The sequence below is a fragment of the Trachypithecus francoisi genome, unplaced genomic scaffold (genome assembly GCF_009764315.1).
Source record: "Trachypithecus francoisi isolate TF-2019V2 unplaced genomic scaffold, Tfra_2.0 Lachesis_group14, whole genome shotgun sequence".
NCBI classification, from domain to species: Eukaryota; Metazoa; Chordata; class Mammalia; order Primates; family Cercopithecidae; genus Trachypithecus; species Trachypithecus francoisi.
The window spans coordinates 15,167,450-15,181,623 of NW_022681459.1; positions in this window are offsets into that span (position 1 = coordinate 15,167,450).

The following is a 14,174-nucleotide window of genomic DNA, read 5'->3' on the forward strand; positions in this document are numbered from 1 at the left end:
ATTCAGCTAAATAGTTAGCCTAAGATTCTTGGTTACATGAAAGTAATAATGGTTGCTACCTCATTTGACTCTTGTGAGGATTAAATGAGGTAATGCTTATACAGTGCACAGTATCAATGCAGGTAAAATACTGGTGATTTTTTATACACTCTACATAATTTCAAATTGCGTTTCTTTGATTAATTACTTTTGGCTGTTCCTTTTTTTTTGTTGGTAGTGAATATAAGAACCATGAGAAGAATGTTATCCAGTAAATGCCGTATACTTTAATATGATTATAAAGACTTTTTAAAAGTAGCTTCATGTATCCCTTCTACATTTTTATAGTGGCAGTTTAAGCTGACTAGCTTGCATTTTATCATGCATTTATAGATCCACAACTCTAGTAAATAAAGTTATCAGACAGGAATGCAATTCAGAAATATATTTAAAGAGCAAAGCTTATTTTTCCAGGAATTTTACTTTGTTGATTTTAAAAATTTATTTTTATTGTCTTATCTAAGTGAATTTCATATCCATGACAAGTTTGTTAGTATTATTTAATCCCATCAGCATATCAATTTAAAGATTAAAGATTAAAATTTTATAAAACAAATTGTGAGAAAATGAAATGTCAATCTTTAATGTTTTATGAGAATAATGCAATTAAATTATGATATATAAAATTCTTACATTTCTAACAAAAGCTTCATAAAATGAACATATTGTATAGAGTGATTACAAACTGAAAAAACAATTTTCTTAAATAGAAGATGTGATAGAACATAGTTATGAAGATTTACTAGGTAAGGCATTTTGAGGACTTCTTAAAACAATAAACTACACATTTTAAATATTTTTAAAACTGCCAAAAGTCTATATTTAATATAGGATCATGCTACATTCTTGAACATCTGTTTTGTTGCAATGATATGATACTGAAATTTTAATGCAAAGTAAAATGTATACAATGTAAAATGCACGTCTAACATATGTTGCTATTGGATACTGCTTATAAAGCTAAGGATAAAAGATAACTTTAAACTCTAAGTCATACAATAGTTATAAAGCAAATATGCACATTTATATCTCAAAAGATAAAACTGCAACTGTTACTAAGCAGGAGTGAACTCTTTACTGAATTCTCCTTAATGCAAACATGTTTTGTCATTTAGTGGCTAGATTGCCCAATTCAATTTTCCTGCATATCAGTCAATGCACTAACATTTTAATTTTACTAACCCCTTTGGAACTATTATCACATGCTAATATTAATGCCAATTGTAGTAATTATGTAGTAAATTCCCTTGTTTCTAAAACATATCTTCTCCATAAACCTATGTGAACATTTCTGAAGAGTCATTATTACTGTTTAAGCAAATGTATTTTATTATATAAACAGAAATATGACAAATATATAAAATATATATAAAATAACAAACATTAATCATACATTAAGATACTATTATAAAACGGAAATATTTGGAAATTCACCTTAGGAGTCTTAAAAGGAGTTGACAAGGAGTTTAATGCTTGTTTTTCTATCAGTCTATAATATTTATGAAGTCAGATCTGTGTTCTCCTGTAGGTAGCCCTAAACACCAAGCCCAATGCTTGGAATTTAATAGAGGATCAATGAGAATTTGTTGAACTGAAATCAACTGATGCTTATTATGCTTTCTAGAAACAGGGAAAAGAAAAAGTTTGAAAGACTTGGTAATTTCTCCTTTGCAAAATCATCATTCAAGTAGATATTAATAGAAACAGCTTTCGCCGGGCGCGGTGACTCAAGCCTGTAATCCCAGCACTTTGGGAGGCCGAGACGGGCGGATCACGAGGTCAGGAAACCGAGACCATCCTGGCTCACACAGTGAAACCCTGCCTCTACTAAAAAACACAAAAAACTAGCCGGGCGAGGTGGCAGGCGCCTGTAGTCCCAGCTACTCGGGAGGCTGAGGCAGGAGAGTGGCGTGAACCCGGGAGGCGGAGCTTGCAGTGAGCTGAGATCTGGCCACTGCACTCCAGCCCGGGCGACAGAGCGAAGCTCCGCCTCAAAAAAAAAAAAAAAAAAATGGAAACAGCTTTCACGATTCCCTACGAACCTTTTCGCCCTGGCAGGATGTTGTCTATTTCCTTTCTTTCCAAACTCCATGCCATTGCATAGCTCATCTCCAGAAGTTTCTTTATGCCAGGGTCATTCATGATACAAGAGTCTGTTATGATTTTCCTTACCTAGAGCATTACATTAGAAAAAATGAAGCCTAAAATCACATTAATTATATGATATTAAATGGACACAGCTACATTTAAACAATGATGTATACATTATGATTAAACTATTTGACTTATGTACTTGTGTTGCCAGGGTTTGGAAGAGAATATGCAACAATTAGAATTATGCAATGTTGATCGCATTATGATAATTTTTATCCCTGCTACTGCACAAACGTTATAATTAAAGTTAAAACAATTTCTCTATGTCTGGTAACTACTTCATATTATTAATTCATATGCAGTTTGAAATCGATCAAAAGACATCTATCTGTCTTTTGCAAATAAACTGTCCTTGGTCCACCTCTTTACATATCCTGGATTTATATAGCTAATGTCTTCAAAATAGTATGGGATTTCACATTTGAAGTTTAATTTTCACATAGTCAATTTTGTTTCAGCCTATGGATATCCTTTTAAATATTCTAACAAATTAGCTATCCCTTCTAGCTTTGGGCAATATGAAAATATTACATGTGATTTATTTAAATAAAATAACACACATGCACACAAATAAATTAGATGAGGCCAAATGCATATCATCTGTCTTAGCCAGTTTGGACTGCTATACCAAAATACCATAGACTGAGTGGCTTAAATTATAGACTTATTCTCACACTTCTGAAGATCCAGGTGCTGCCACATTTGGTTTCTGCCACATTTGGTACTATCTTCTTGGTTTGCAGACAGCCACCTTCTTGCTATATCCTCATGTAGTAGACAAACAGGTTATCTTTCTCCTCTCTCTTCCTATGAAGGCACTAATGCCATTTATGAGGGCTGTACCCTCATGACCTAATCACTCCCAAAAGACTCACTTCAAAATATTATCACATTATGGATTAGGGCTTCAGGATATGAATTTAGGGGGAACATAAACATTTAGATCATAGTACCATCTGAGGATGCTTTTCAAGTTGATAATGTTGAAATTTTCATCTCTCTGTCCTTGCAAACATTATTTAATCAGTCTATATATTATCAGCTTATCCACCAATGATTTATGAGATTGTATTTCTGATGAACTTATTAGAAACCAAGATACTCTATCATGGTTATTGTTTTACCAGTTAAGTAAGACTTACAGACATAACAACGAGATAGTCCAGGTCTATTTAATAGAAAAGAGGTGCACACATATTCTGAAGTAGTTTGCTAACTTGAATTTGCATAAGAATCCACTAAACAAGCCTTAGACAGCTGGTGAGAATCCAGTAAACTAGTTCTAGTGGATTCTTATGTAATTTCTAAATGCAGGTCTCGGGACTCCATGCCCAAAATATGTTGATTCAGTAAGTCTGTGGGGTTGATAATGAATCTACATTTACAATAGGGACTCCACTTCCCTAGGCTTTTTGTACATGATTGATCCTTGAACCATACTTTTGAAAAACACGGGAAGTTATATATTATGGAAGGAAAACAGTATGTACTAATTTCAACCCGGAGAACTATGATGTGGACACATCAGAAGTGCAATGTCAACAATATTTAATATGTATCCTACACAGTGAAACAGAAAAGAACAAACAATCCAACAGGGAATATATACTTTTACCTTATGTGGTAAGACAACACATAAAAATAAAATAAATAAGATATGACAGTAGAAATAAAAGTAAAGTTTTTTTCACGTAAACCTTGGTTCAATAAATATTTGTTTAATGCAACCACAGAATATAAGTAAGAAAATAACTAAGTATTAATATGTAAAAATTGCAAATGCTACAATACTGCAAGCAAGATTTCTGATCATCTTCTGGGTATGTGACTTTTATTTTTCTGCATATGTGGATATGTCAACAACTGAAATCGTAATATGCTTTTCTTAGAATTACAAACAAGTTATGTAATAGTTTGGTGGTCCAAAGACATCCTCTAACATGTGTGGGTCTCTAAAGATACTATTTGGCTGCCAAGACTTTTCTATTTATAGGAAAATAATACGTAATATATAAATTTCTAAACAGTATTAATTCTTTTTGCTGACATTTACCTATTGGTTTTTATTCAGTTTTATCTTCATAATTTCTTACAAAATATTTTTCATTTTTATGTTGCCATGTGACTACATCAGAATATCAAATTTTTCCAAAATAGTAATCTGATTGTGTAACATCGTGGCTTAAAGTCCTTCGGATTCTTCACATGACTCTTAAGATTACATCGAAATTCTGGACATGACTCACAAGACCACTGTCAGCCGAGCCCTCCAGTCGGCCCTCTCTGGGTTCTTCTTACCAGCTCTCTCCAGCTTAGCCACAACGCATCAAGAGCTTGGTATGTAAGAGATATTGTACCTAATGCATTATGGAACAAATCACTTTTAATCCCTGTTAAAGATATTCCAGCTAGAATGAATTTTCTTTTCTTTTCACAAATTGAGCATTTGAAAAGAAAAGGAACCTTTGCCATATTTGTCATGTCACACAATGCCATATCAGTTAGGAAATGATGAGGCTCAGATTTGAACTCAGACAAGTCTAAATCCAAAACCCTAATTCTCACCATTGCATTAAGGGACTTGCTCTTTGGATTTTCAAATATGCCTTCTTTCTCTATTCTTCAAAGTGTCTGGAAAACTCTCCTTGTTCTCAGAGCCTCCTTCACAGGATAATTCTACCCACAGTTCCTCCCAGCCAGTCTAGACTCTGTGTGTATGCTCCCATGTTACAAAGCACAATTCCTAATGGACTATATTGTAATTGTACAGTTAGTTGTTTATATCCATCAAAAGAATTCTGTATAAAGGCAGAAAGCTTAGCAATTTTATTCACCAGAATCTCCAGATTGTCTGACACATGGCATATAATAAATGACAAATAAATGTGTTGATTGGTTCATTGAAATAATGAATGAATAAGCCTTTTGCATGAGAAAGTGTCAGAAGTAATGTTTGTAGATTTGCTTGAAAATGTTTCGTAATTTAAAAATTGTGTTGGGATCTGGCAAGATGGCCGAATAAGAACAGCTCCTGTCTGCAGTTCCCCGTGAGACCAACACAGAAGATGGGGGATTTCTGCATTTCCAACTGAGGTATCCGATTCATCTCATTGGGAATGGTTAGAAAGTGGGTGCAGCCCACAGAGGTCAAGCAGAAGTAGGGTGGGGTGTCACCTCACCTGGGAAGTGCAAGGGATGGGGGAACTCCCTCCCCTAGCCAAGGGAAGCTGTGAGAGACTGTGCCATCTGGCCCAGATATCACACTTTTCCCACAGTTTTTGCAACCCACAGACCAGGAGATTCCCTCGTGTGGCTATATCACCAGGGTCCTAGGTTTCAAGTGCAAAACTGGGCAGCTGTTTGGGCAGACATGGAGCTAGTTGCAGGAATTTTTTTTTTTTTTTTTCATACCCCAGTGGTGTATGGAACTTCAGTGAGACAGAATCATTCACTCCCTTGGAAAGGGAGCTGAAGCCAGGTAGCCAAGTGGTCTCACTCAGCAGGTCCTACTCCCACAGAGCCTGGCAAGCTAAGATCCACTAGCTTGAAACTCTCTCTGCCAGCACAGCAGTCTGAAGTCAACCTGGGATGACCGAGCTTAGTGGGGGGAGGAGCATCCACCACTACTGAGGCTTGAGTAGGTGGGTTTCCCCACATGGTGTAAACAAAGCCACTAGGAAGTTTGAACTAGGTGGAGCCCACTGCAGCTTGACAAAGCTGCTGTAGCCAGACTGCCTCTCTAGATTTCTCCTCCCTGGGCAGGGCATCTCTGAAAGAAAGGGAGCAGCCACAGTCAGGGGCTTATAGATAAGACTCCCATCTCCCTGGGACAGAGCACCTGGGGGAAGAAGCGGCTGTGCGTGCAGCTTCAGCAGACTTAAATGTTCCTGCCTCTCAGCTCTGAAGAGAACAGTGGATCTCCCAGCACTGTGCTCGAGCTTTGCTAAGGGACAGACTGCCTCCTCAAGTGGGTCCCTGATGGCCATGCCTCCTGACTAGGAGACACCTCCCAACAGGAGTAGACAGACACCACATACAGGAGACCTCTTGCTGTCATCAGGTGGGAGTCCCTCTGGGATGCAGCTTCCAGAGGAAGGAGCAGGCAGCAATCTTTGCTGTTCTGCAGCCTCCACTGGTGATACCTAAACAAACAAGGTCTGGAGTGGACCTCCAGGAAACTCCAGCAGACCTGCAGAAGAGGGGCCTGACTGTTAGAAAGAAAACTAACAAACAGAAACAAAAACATCAACATCAATAAAAGGGACGCCCACCATCCAAAGGTCAACAGCATCAAAAATCAAAGGTATATAAATCCATGAAGATGACAAGAAACCAGTGCAAAAATGCTGAAAAGTCCAAAAACCAGATTGCCTCTTCTCCTCCAAATGACTGTAACTCCTCTCTAGCAAGGGCACAAAACTGGATGGAGAATGAGTTTGATGAATTAACAGAAGTAAGCTTTAGAAGGTGGGTAACAACAAACTCCTCTGAGCTAAAGGAACATGTTCTAACCCAATGCAAGGAGACTTAAGAACCTTGATAAAAGGTTACAGGAACTGCTAACTAGAATAACCAGTTTAGAGAAGAACATAAATGACCTGATGGAGCTGAAAAACACAGCATGAGAACTTTGTGTAGCATACACAAGTATCAATAGCAGAATTGATCAAGTGGAAGAAAGAATGTCAGAGATTGAAGATCAACTTAACGAAATAAAGTGTGAAGACAAGATTAGATTAAAAAGAATGAAAAGGAGTGAACAAGGCCTCCAAGAAATATGGGACTAAGTGAAAAGACCAAATCTATGATTGATTGGTGTACCTGAAAGTGATGGGGAAAATGGAACCAAGTTGGAAAGCACACTTCTGGACATTATCCAGGAGAACTTCCCCAACCTAGCAAGACAGACAAACATTCAAATTTAGGAAATAAAGAGAACACCACTACGATACTCCTCAAGAATAGCAACCCCAAGACACATAATCATCAGATTCTCCGAGGTTGAAATGAAGGAAAAAATATTAAGGGCAGCCAGATAGGAAGGTCAGGTTACCTGCAAAGGCAAGCCCATCAGACTAACAGTGAATGTCTCTGCAGAAACCCTACAAGCCAGAAGAGAATGAGGGCCAATATTCAACATTCTTAATGAATTTTCAACCCAGAATTTCATATCCAGCCAAACTAAGCTTCATAAGTGAAGGAGAAATAACATTCTTTACAGACAAGCAAATGCTGAGAGATTTTGTCACCACCAGGCCTGTCTTACAAGAGCTCCTGAAGGAAGCACTAAATATGGGAAAGTAAAACTGGTACCAGTCACTGCAAAACATACCAAAATATAAAGACCAATGACACTATGAAAAAACTGCATCAACTAATGTGCAAAATAACCAGTTAGCATCAGGATGACAGGATCAAATTCACACATAACAATATTAACCTTAAATGTATGGGTAAAGACACATTGGTGTGCTGTATCCAGGAGACCCATCTAATGTGCAAAGACACACATAGGCTCAGAATAAAAGGATGGGGTAATCTTTACCAAGCAAATGAAAAGAAAAAAAAAAAAAGAAGGGCATTGCATAATGTTAAAGAAATCAGGGCAACAAGAAGGGCTAACTATCCTAAATATATATGCATCCAATACAGGAGCACCCAGATTTGTAAAGCAAGTTCTTAGAGACCTACAAAGAGACTTAGACTCCCACACAATGATAGTGGGAGACTTTAACACTGTTGGTGGGAGCGTAAATTAGTTCAACCATTGTGGAAGACAGTGTGGCGATTCTTCTAGGATCTAGAACCAGAAATACCATTTGACCCAGCAATCTGATTACTGAGTACATATCCAAAAAATTGCAAATAATTCTACTATAAAGATACATGCATGTGTATGTTTATTGCGGCACTATTCACAATAGCAAAAACTTGGAACCAACCCAAATGCCCATCAGTGATAGACTGGATAAAGAAAATGTGGCATAGATACACCATGGAATATTATGCAGCCTTTATAAAGAATGAGTTCATGTTCTTTTCAGGGACATGGATGAAGCTGGAAACCATCATTCTCAGCAAACTAACACAGGAACACAAAACCAAACACTTCATGTTCTCACTCGTAGGTGGGAGCTGAACAATGCGAACACCTGGACACAGGGAGGGGAACATCACACACCAGGGCCTGTCAGGGGGTTGGGGGCAAGGGGGATGGAGAGCATTAGGACAAATACCTAATGCATGTGGGGCTTAAAACCTAGATGACAGGTTGATGGGTGCAGCAAACCCCCATGGCACATGTACACCTATGTAACAAACCTGCATGTTCCACACAGGTATCCCAGACATAATAATAAAATAAAATAAATAAAAACATAAAAATAAAAATTGTGTTGCTGATGTTTCTGATTCTTTCCTATAGTATCTAGGGAAAAGAGCAATTAGAATCTAGAAATTATAAGAAATAAAGTCTTCAATAAAATGATTGACATTTATTGATATACATAGTATAAGAGTATAGAATGTAGACAAAAGGCTGGAGTCTAACTAAGTCATTTTGCATTTTAGGAGTCATATAATGCCCATAATATAACACAAGCATGGACCTCCTCAATTCACAAGAAACGTATCACATATCTCCCCAAACCAGGTACATTTCCTTTGTATACAACATTAAATAGCTTCAATGTATTTTGTTAATGAATATGTAATTTATTAGTTTATGTGATATATATAAATGTTTTCCAATAAATTTCTTGCTTGACTAGATCTCAGAAGATGTAGCTTCTCAAAGCAATTCATTCACTTGTTAACTCTACCAACTCAGAAACACGAAATAATTTTTCTAAGCTACGGTTTTCTAGGTCTAAAGTGAGTAAAGTGAACTGGAGGCAGAGCAAGATGGCAGAAGAGAAAACTCAATCAATCGTCCCTCTCACAATGACACCAATGTAACAACTATCTACACAGAAAACAACCACCTTTATAATAACCAAAAAAAAAAAAAAATCAGGTGAGTCCTCATGGTACCTGGTTTTAAATCCAAATCACTGAAAGAGGCACTGAGAAGACAGAAAAAATCGTCCTGAATTCCTGCCATCACCCCTCCTGAACCCCAAGCAGCAATGGCTTGGTGTGCAGAGCATCTCTGTGTGCGGGAAGAGGGAGAACACAGCAATTGTGAGGCATTGAACTCAGTACTGTCCTGTTATTCGAGTAGAAAAGAAAACTGAACCAAACTCAGCTAATCAGCATGCCCAGCAAGGCAGCATTTAAACCAGCCCTAGCCAGAGGGGAATCACAGATCCCAGGTGTTGAAACTTGAATTCCCACAAACCTCACCACCACGGGCTAAAGAGCTCTGTGGTCTAAATAAACCTGAAAGGTAGTCTAAGCTATAAGGACTGCAACTCTTAGGTGAGTCCTAGTGCCGAACCTGATCCAAAGACAGAGGACTGGAGTAGGGGAGGCAGGTAACATACTAAGACACCAACTGTGATTGTTAAGGAAGTGTTGGCATCACCCCTTTCCTAACCCCAGGCTGCACAGCTTGCAGCTCCAAGAGACTCCTTCCTTCTACTTAAGGAGAGTAAAGGGAAGAATGGGGAGGACTTTGTCTTGCATTTTGAGTACCAGCTCAGCCACCAAAGGATAAGGCACTAGTCAGAGTTATGAGGCTCCCATTCCAGGCCCTAGCTCCCAGACGACATTTCTAGACATGCCCTGGGCCAAGAGGGAACCTACTATGTCCTGGCACCATTCATCACCTTCTAACTGAAGAGCCCTTGGGTCCTTAATAACCAGCAGTGATACCCAGGTACTACATCAAAGACCTTGGGTGAGCCACTGAGAGTTGCTGGCTTCAGGTGAGACTCAGCACATTACAGCTGTGGTAGCTGTGGGGGCAAAACTCCTTCTGCTTGCAAAAAGCAGAGGGAAAAGTAAAGGGAACTTAGTCTTGCACCTTAGGTGCCAGGATGGCCACAGGGATGTAGAGCACCAAGCAGCCACTTGGGTTCCCTGATTCCAGGACTTGATTCTTGGATGGCATTTATGGACCTGCCCTGGGCCAGAAGGGAGTCCACTGCCGTCTAGGGTAAGTCCCAGGCCTGGCAGCATTCACCACAAGCTAATTTTTAAAACCTTGGTCCTTAAGGGAACATAGGTGGTAGTCTGTCAGTATTCTCTGTGGCCTGGGGGATGGTGGCTATGGGGTGAGGTTCCTCTGCCTTTGGAAAGGGGAAGGAAGAGTGAGAAGGGCTGTGTTTTGTGGGATGAATGCCAGCTCAGCCACAAGGTTAAAAAAAAAAAAGGTTTTTTTACTCTAGTCCCTGACTCCTAGACTGGACTTCTAGACCCACCCAGGGCCTGGGAGACCTTGCCGCCCTGAAGGGAAGAACACAGGCCTGTCTGGCTTTGCCATGTGCTGATTGTAGAGCCCCAGGGTCTTGAGTGAACATAGGCGTTAGCCAGGAGACTGTTACAGCAGGCCTTGGGTGAGACCAGTGCTATGCTGCCTTCAAGTATGATCCAGTGCAGTCAGAATGGTGGTAGTCAGAGGGGTGCTTGTGTTACTCCACTCCCAGCTTTAAGTGACTCAGAACATAGAGAGAGACTACATTTGTTTGGGAGAAACTAAGGAAATATGATAAGAGTCTCTGCCTAGTAATCCAGAGGATTCCCCAAGATCTTGCCCATCAAGGCAGTACCTCTATGAGTCTGCAAGAACCACAGCATTCTTGGGTTTGGGGTGCCCTCTAAAGCAGATACAGCCTAGATCACAACACCCAAGTCCTTTCAAATATCTGGAAAGTCTTGCCAAGAAGGACAGCCACAGATATACCCAGACAGTGAAGACTACAATAAATATCAAACTCCTCAATGCCTAGACACCAAAGAACATCTATTAACACCAACAGCATCCAGAAAAACATGACCTCACCAGATGAACTAAACAAGACACCAGGGACAAATCATGAAGAAACAGAATTATGTGACCTTTCACACAGAGAATTCAGAATAGCGGTGTTGAGGGAACTCAAAGAAATTCAAGATAACACAGAGAAGGAATTCAGAATTCTGTCAGATAAATTTAACAAAGAGATTGAAACAATTAAAAAGAGTCAGCAGAAATTCTGGAGCTGAGAAATGCCATCGGCATACTGAAAAATGCATCAGAGTTTTTTAATAGCAAAATGGATAAAGCAGAAGAAAGAATTATCGAGTTTAAAGACAAGTTACTCGAAAATATACATTTTTTCTGCCCAGTTTCCATATTTATTGCCATTAAGCAGAAGAGTCTGAAGAGTCCAATAAAAAGTAATGAGATCTAAGCCATAATGAAATGTCTCCTAGTACAGAAAATTCAACACCCAATGTCTTCACTGCTGAATTCTCCCAAACATTTAAAGAAGAACTAATACCAATCCTACACAGACTATTCTAAAAGGTAGATGAGGAGGGAATACTTAAAAGTTTATTCTATCAGGTTAGTATCTCTCTGACACCAAAATCAAACAGTAACATGTATATTAAAAAAACTACAGGCCAATATCTCTGATGAATATTGATGCAAAAATGCTCAACAAATTACTAGCAAATCAAATTCAACAATACCTTAGAAAGGTCCTTTATCATGACCAAGTGGGGTTTATCCCTGGGATGTAAGTAAGGTTCAACATAGAGAAGTCAGTTAGTATGATGATACATCATATCAACAGAATGAAGGATAAAAATTGTATGATTATTTCAACTGATGCTGAAAAGCATTTGATAAAATTCAACATCCATTCATGATAAAAACCCTCAAAAATGGATATAGAAGGAAGGTACATTAACATAATAAAAGCTGTATACAACAGAATCACAGCTAGTATTACATCAGATGCTGAAAAGATGAAAGCCTTTTCTCTGAGGAACAAGAGAAAGGTGCACATGTTCACCACTGTTATTCAACATAGTACTAGAAGTTCTAGCTAGAGCAATCAAAAAGAGAAAGAAAGAAAGGTTATCGAAATGGATACCAAGGAATAATTTTAAGAAGTTAAATTATCCCTGTTAGCAGATGGTATGATTTTATATTTGGCAAAACCTAAAGATTCCATCAAAGAACTACTAGAACTGATAAACACATTCAGTAAACTTGCAGGATACAAAATCAACACACAACATCAGTAGCATTTCTATATGCCAACAGCAAAAAAACCTAAAGAAGGTATTTTTTCAAAATTCCATTTACAATAGTCATAAATGAAATATCTAGGAATTAATTTAACCAAGAAAGTGAAAGATCTCTATAATAAAAACTATAAAACACTGATGAAAGAAATTGAAGAGGACACCAACAAATGGAAAAATATTTCGTGTTTACAGATTGAAAGGATCAATATTGTTAAAATGTCCATGCTACCTAAGCAATCCACAAATTCAATGCAATCCCTACCAAAATTCTAAGAACATTCTTGAAAAAACATAAAAAAAAATTCTAAAATTTATATGGAACCACAAAAGACCAAAAATAGCCAAAGTTATTCTAAGAAAAGAGAACCAAACTGGAGAAATTACATGATCTGACTTCAAATCCTACTCCACAGCTATAATAACCAAAAGAGCACTGTGCTGGTATAAAAACAGACACATAGACCAATGGAACAGAATTGAGAACCCAGAAACAAATCCACATACCTACAGTGAACTTATTTTTTACAAAGGTGCCAAGAACGTACACTGGGGAAAAGACAGCCTCTTCAATAAATGGTGCTGAGAAAACTGGATATCCCCTGAAGAATGAAAGTAGAGCCTTATGTCTCATTATATACAAAAATTAAATCAAAATGGATGAAAGACTTAAATCTAAGACCTCAAACTGTTAAATTACTACATAAAAAATATATATATATATGGGAAAATTCTCCTGGACACTGGTCTGGGCAAAAATTTCTTGAGTAATACCCCCACAAGCACAGGAAACCAAAGCCAAAATGGCCAAATGGGATCACATCAAATTAAAAAGCTTCTGCACAACAGATCAATAAAGTGAAGAGACAACCCACAAAATCGGAGAAAATATTTGCAGACCACCTATCTGACAACGGGTTAATAACAAGAATATATAAGGAACTCAAACAACTCTATATTTAAAAAGTCTAATTATCCAATCAAAAAATAGGCAAAACATTTGCTTAGACATTCCTCTAAAAAAGACATGCAAGTGGCAAACAGGCATATGAAAACATGCTCAACATCACTGATCATCAGAGAAATGCAAATAAAACTACAATGAGATATCAACTTACCCCAGTTTAAAATAGCTTATATCCAAAAGACATGCAATAACAAATGCTGGTGAGGATGTGGAGAAAAAAAGAACTTTTGTACACTGTTGGTGGCAATGTAAATTATTACAACCACTAGAGAGAACAGCTTGGAATGTCCTCAAAAAACTGAGACTAGAACTACCATATGATCCAGCAATCCCATTTCCTTTCTTTTGGGTATATACCCAAAAGAAAGGAAATCAGCATATCGAAGAGCTATCTGCTCTCCCGTGTTTTTTGCAGCACTGTTCACAACAGCTAAGATTTGGAAGCAATGGGGTACATATACACAATAGAGTACTATTCAGCCATGAAAAAGAATGAGATCTTGTCATTTGCAAATACATGAATGGAACTGAAGATCATTATGTTAAAGGAAATAAGCCAGGCACAGAAAAACAAACATCTTATGTTCTCACCTATTTTTGGGATCCAAAAATGACAACAATTGAACTGATGGACATATGGCATATGGTTACCAGAGGCTGACAAGGGTAACCAGGCTTGTGGGGGAGGTGGGGATTGTTAATGAGTACACACGAAAAAAGAGAATGAGACCTACTATTTGATAGCACAACAGGATTACTAGAGTCAATAAGTTAATAAATTAATTGCACATTTTAAAATAACTAAAAGAGTGTAACTGGATTGTTTGTAGCACAA